Source organism: Octodon degus, unplaced genomic scaffold, assembly GCF_000260255.1.
Source record: "Octodon degus isolate 3935 unplaced genomic scaffold, OctDeg1.0 scaffold00098, whole genome shotgun sequence".
Taxonomy (NCBI): Eukaryota; Metazoa; Chordata; class Mammalia; order Rodentia; family Octodontidae; genus Octodon; species Octodon degus.
The window spans coordinates 8,505,419-8,510,936 of NW_004524674.1; the positions used below are offsets into that span (position 1 = coordinate 8,505,419).

At 48.5% G+C, this 5,518-nt stretch overlaps 1 protein-coding gene and 1 long non-coding RNA gene across 3 annotated transcripts in view; one reads left to right on the plus strand and one right to left on the minus strand.

Moving 5' to 3' along the window:
* Positions 1-897, minus strand: part of Tmem268 (transmembrane protein 268) — a 29,037-nt gene extending 28,140 nt beyond the window's left edge. For both annotated transcript variants that reach the window (XM_023723327.1, XM_012516268.2), the window contains exon 1: positions 863-897. The gene's annotated coding sequence lies outside the window, so the exon portion shown is untranslated. The remainder of the gene's footprint in view (positions 1-862) is intronic.
* Positions 898-1,238: 341 nt separating this feature from the next.
* Positions 1,239-2,948, plus strand: LOC111818626. The gene is made up of 3 exons (XR_002822576.1): positions 1,239-1,369; positions 1,874-2,028; positions 2,308-2,948. It is a non-coding gene; the product is annotated as an uncharacterized LOC111818626 (long non-coding RNA).
* The last annotated feature ends 2,570 nt before the right edge of the window (positions 2,949-5,518 follow it).

A 5,518-nucleotide genomic window follows, 5' to 3' on the forward strand; every position in this document is an offset into this window, starting at 1 on the left:
TATGCAGCAGACCCCTCTCTTTGAGCCCTTGTTCCCCAAATTGCAGGCTCAAAGAATGGAGTTCATTTTTCTGAAAGCAGATCCACATGGGGGCCTGCTCAGTGCCCTGCATTATACTGGGCAGCAGGGAGCACTATGCGGAAAGTCCCTCTGAAGTGTGTTTAACAAAAAACAATTGAAAGGCTTGGGAGCAAGAGACCCAAGGGAGCCTTACTAAATGCTGATACAGTATTGAAAGGAATAAGGATGCCATGGGTGAGGCCTGGTCCCCATCTCTGTAAAGACCTGCGTCCTCCAGGGAGCCAGGCTGCCTCACACTTCGTGTTTCTGGTCACCCGGGCCAGCACAGACACATCAGCCCCAGGGGCCAGCAGACCAGTTCAGGCCTCACACTGTGCCCCGGAGTGGGAGCCCATAGAGCAAAGGCAACAAAACCAGTGAAAGGGGAGTAAAATCCAGTCAAGGCTGCTAGAAAGCCGACTTTAGTAGTGAGAGCTTGAGGGCACAGGGGCCTCTGTGGTAACTTCAAGCCACTCCCATCCCCAGCTTAACCTGGATTAATCTTCCCTAAAACTCCTAAACTCCAGGAATGCAGAGGCTTCGGCTTCTCCTCTAACACAGCTCTCTCTCACTTCCAGTTTTCAGGGGCTGCCATTCCCTCTCCTTCTGTAGGGTGAGCTCCAAAGCCCAGCTCCACACCATCCCCTAATTCACTCTCAGGGGCCTCCTGGCAGGGCCTTCCTTCTGGAAGCCCTTGCCTATCCTGAGCCTAGGTCAGTCCCCTTGTTCAACTTGATAGGGTATGGTTATCATGTAACTCTCCTTTCCCAAAAACAAAATAGCCAGGCATAGCCACACATACCTATAACCCCAGCACTCTGGAGGCTGAGGTAAGAGAATCGCAGTGAGCTACATAGTGAAACCCTGTGCCAAAAAAAAAAAAAGAAAGAAAGAAAGAAAGAAAGAAAGAAAGAAAGAAAGAAAGAAAGAAAGAAAGAAAAGAAAAGAAAAGAAAATAGAATAAACCTTTCGGACACCAGGCTGTTTATGCCTCTGCTCACAGTTATTCCAGCATGCTACCCCCAGTGCTCCTGGATACTGATTAGACAGGGATGAAATCAGGGAGAAATACAATCAGGGAGGGCCCTATCTACACGTTAACCCAAGTAACCACAAATCCCAGCCCAAGCCAACATTACTCAGCAGTTGCTCCATCTGTCCGGTTGTGTTTGCAAGGGTCACAGACTGCATCAAAGGGTGAGCTGCCAACCCCTATTTAGCAACCTGCATGAAGCAACAGTTTTGTTCCAGCCTGACAGAAACTTTGTGTTGCAGAAGATAGTACAGGAGGGAGCCTCAGAACAACTGGGTGCGTGAAATGGCAAAGATCAAAAATTGGATCTGATTTTGTGAAACTGCTCTGCCAGTTACTGGTTCAGTGACATCCCTAAACAGTTGTCTAAACATACTGTTTGAGGGCTGGTGAGATGGCTCTGTGGTCTAAAGCATCTACTTAGAACAAGCTTAGCAAAGCACAGCGACCACGGTTCAATCCCCCAGCACCACATGCCAGCCAGCCCCGCCCCCTGGTGGGCTGAGCTGGCCACACACACACACACAAATAAATAACCCCAAATAGCATCGAGAAAAACAGCAGTTCAGACTGGGAAGTTCGATATACTTGGGCTCAAATGAGGCTGTGCCACTCATTACCTCCGTCACCTTGGGCGGTTGACTCCACTGGGTCTCACCCTCCTAACTTATTAATAGGAGTAACACCCATCTCAGACAGATAGATATTAAGGCATATATGTGTGAAGCATCTTGAATTGTTGATGTTTATAAAAGTGAACTGTTTAAGACTCACTTGCAGCACTTTCACAGAAGGCTCGGTTGTGCGCGGCTCCATGACATCCATTTCAGCTTCTGGAAGTCACTGGCCAAATGCCGAGTTCTATTATGGAATGTAAAGGATACAGATTGACAGCACCTGAGAACTTGGGACTCCAGACACCAGGAGAAGCACAGGTCACAGGCTGCTTGTCAGAAAAGTTGGGGGTCAAAGCTAGAAGAGAAAGTACTCTGAATCTCTGTCAGAGGGGCCACGATCCACCCAGGTAGTATTACAGGTGTTTCCATGCTAGGTTCAGAAAGATAAGAGCCAGGAACAGATACAAAGGAGAAAAGTGGGGCAGAGCCAGAAGAGGGAGAACTCCCATCTGGCTGGGAAAAGGAGGAAGAGCAACAGAAAATGGTGGGGTTAGAGTAGAGGGCCTGACTCTTCCGTCTTTTCATCTGCCAAAACAGCACAGATGAGAACTGCGACAGCCCGATCATGCCTGCCAAAGCACCAGCACAGCTCCTTTCTTGATACCATCTACACGGTGGGGGCCATCTGTTCTACAGTGCTGCCACTCTTCCCTTTGTGAGCTAGTGAGCAGAAGGGGGAGATGGCCCCATCCCCCATCAACCATTTCCCCAAATGCAGTTAAGCTGCGGTCTGGAATTCGCATCTGACCAGGAGCCAGTCAGCATCACCTGATGGTTTTAAAAAGCCAGAGAAGGTAGACAGATGTTGATACAATGTTCTAGCAGCTTCCTCTGCCTGGATCATGGGCCAAATATGCTGATAAAGAATGTGCCTAGCTCTCCTAAGACCTGCACTTGTATGGGAAGGAGGAAAAAGCAAAGCCAGAATTGCCTGCTTGGATAGAGGCGTTTGCAGTGCCAAAGTGCTGGGAGATCAGAAGACAGAAGAAAACTCTGCCGTCTGACAGATGTGCCCTAACGGAGAAAAATAAAGGTGAAACATGAGCATGAAGAACACGGCACAGCACATCCTTCCATCAGTCAGCCCTGTTGACTGCTGGCGCCTGTGGTGCAGTCTTTGTGAGTGGATCAAAGGCCAGTGCGCCAAGAAACGTGGAAGGCAAGTTGCAGGTCTCCCTCAACCAGTCCCAGCAGCGCTCCCACTCCCGTAAGAGGCGGCTGAATACCCCAGCCCCTGGGCCTCAGAAACAGCCTGGCGCAGCTGTGGTGTGCTTCTGCTTGCGACCTGCAGGCATCTTTCCTTTGTTCTAGCACTGTGCTCATCATACAAGTCCTGGGCTTCAGCTTTCCTACCCAGGGACTGGAATTGCAATGACTAACTACAAGGCCATGGTGTGTCATAAAGTGCCCGGAATGTAACAAGCCTTGCCTACCAGATACATACAGCTCCCATGTGTGCTTTCCAGAAGCTGTCTTTGACCGGTGTGATGGTACATGCCTGGAACCCCACCTACTCAAGAGGCTGAGGCACAGGATCACAAATTCAAGTCCAGCCTGGGTAACTTAACAAAAGCCCATTTCAAGTTAAAGTACAAAGAGCTGGGGGTGTAACTCAGTGGCAGAATGCTTGTCTAACATGCATGAGTTCCTGAGTTTCTCCAGCTTCAGCACAGAAGAAAAAACAAAGCTGTGTGCTTCCATCAGAGTGGGAGTGGCTATTCAGGAAAAGGTCAGTTTCTATACTTGCAACAGGGAATATGCAGGCAACTGTAATCTTGCCCAAAGAACAATTAAGGAAACATGTTTAGAAACAGGATAGAGGGGAAAGAATCACACCACATTCATAAAATGCATAGTTATAAGCTCGACGCTGCAGCCAAGCATATGGATGCTAAAATACCTTGGCTACATTACTTCACATCCTGGGGCTGGGGCTTTAACCTTTGCCTCAAATCCAGTGAAAATGACTGAGGATTAAATTGGTTGGTGACAATAAGTTCTTAGAATATCAGTTGCCATATAAAGTGACCGCTGGGAATGGTAGGTCTTATTCAGTGACCATTCTCAGCTCCTGCTCATCTCCTGGCCTCTCTCAGTCAGGTTCAGCCCTGTGACCCACAGTGGTCCATGGGCTGAGAAAAAGTGTCACGTGTCCTCTCAGCCCTGAAGCAGAGCAGGTGCATGTTGCCAGCTTTTTCTTCCTGTATCTACAGTCATGGAAAGCATGAGATGAGGCGGCAGAGCCAGAAACTGGAAGCAGCCTGAACCACAGCCACCACACTGGGAACAGCTGCACTAAAATCACCCATCTTGTACCGAGCTGTGCAAGAAACCAACATTTATTTCACAAACAGGAAACATTTGTTGAGCACCTAGAATGTTCCAGGCACCGTATGTAGTGAGTGCTTTGATCTATTTTTAATAATTTCTTTCTCACTGCTGTAAGAACAGTAGTTCTAACCTGGGGATACTATACACACCTGAAGGATGTAACACCATGTCCCCTGGCATTTCTTGGGTGTCTTGGCTGAAGGGCTCCTACTGGTATGTTCTAAGAGACTAGAGAGACACCGCTAGTGTCCTTAAATATACCAGAACAAAAGCCCTCTTGAGGTCCAAGGTCTTCTCAGAGCTTACCATCGCATTTCTTCTACTTCCAGTTATACCCTTAAAGGGTAAGTATACACGTACCCTTTCAGTCCTTTTGTGCTCTAGTGGAATTAAGCCGCAGATGCTCTTCTGCATCACGTCTTGACTTTATTCTGACAGAACCAATACAACTGCCTCACTTGTCTCTGGTGGTCTTAGCCTTATAGGCCCTGTAGTCTCAGGACAGACTGATGAAGTCCCTGCTGTTAGAATTCCCTTGCCCCACCCCAAGACCCAGGAGAGACATGTGCACCCACCAGCTAGCCAAGAGCAACCAGGCTTGAGATGTAAGGGACCCCCTCACCTGTGCCCTCCCACTCTAGGATCTCACCTCAGGACGCCCTCATCCAATTCCCTCCCTGGAAGCAATGACACGTTATCACCTGCCCCATCAGCTACTACTCAGGCCTCCTCTCCACATTACCAAGCTCTTTTACTTCTCAGATCTTTGTCTTCCAAAGGCATGTTGATCACCTAAAATACTCCCACTGGCTTCAGAGAGCTGCCTGGCCCAGGCAAGCCGTCCCACATGCACAACCCTGGTCATCCACAGGAAGCATACTGGGATCAACAAGGCTACAAGTAATTATACTAGCTGGGAACAATGCCGCACAACTGTGATCCCAGCTACTCGGGAAACAGGAGGACCACAAGATGAAGGCCAGCCTGGGCCAGTTTAGCGAATACCTGTCTCAAAATGCAAATAAAAGGTTGAGAAGTGGATCCATGGCAAAGCATCCGGCTGGCATTACTAGGCTTTGGGTTGCATTCTCAGTAGTTTTTAAAAAGGTGGCTCTAAACCAATGAAGATGTTGCTTCATGTTCCTCTAGTTGGGGACATTTGTATGGGCAGTGTGGAAAGCTTAGGTACATTAACCCTTAGCAATACTAGGCAGAAACCCTGAGCAAGACTGAGCAGACCAGAACAGGCAAGCAGGGAGATGTTCTAGACTCCCAGCCAAAACATCAAAATAAGCAGCCAGGAGAGGTGGCACACACCTGTGATACCAGCACTCTGGGACACTGAGGCAGAAGGATCGCATTTGAGCCCAACCTGGGCAACTTATTAACCTTATCAGATTCTGTCTCAAAATAAAAA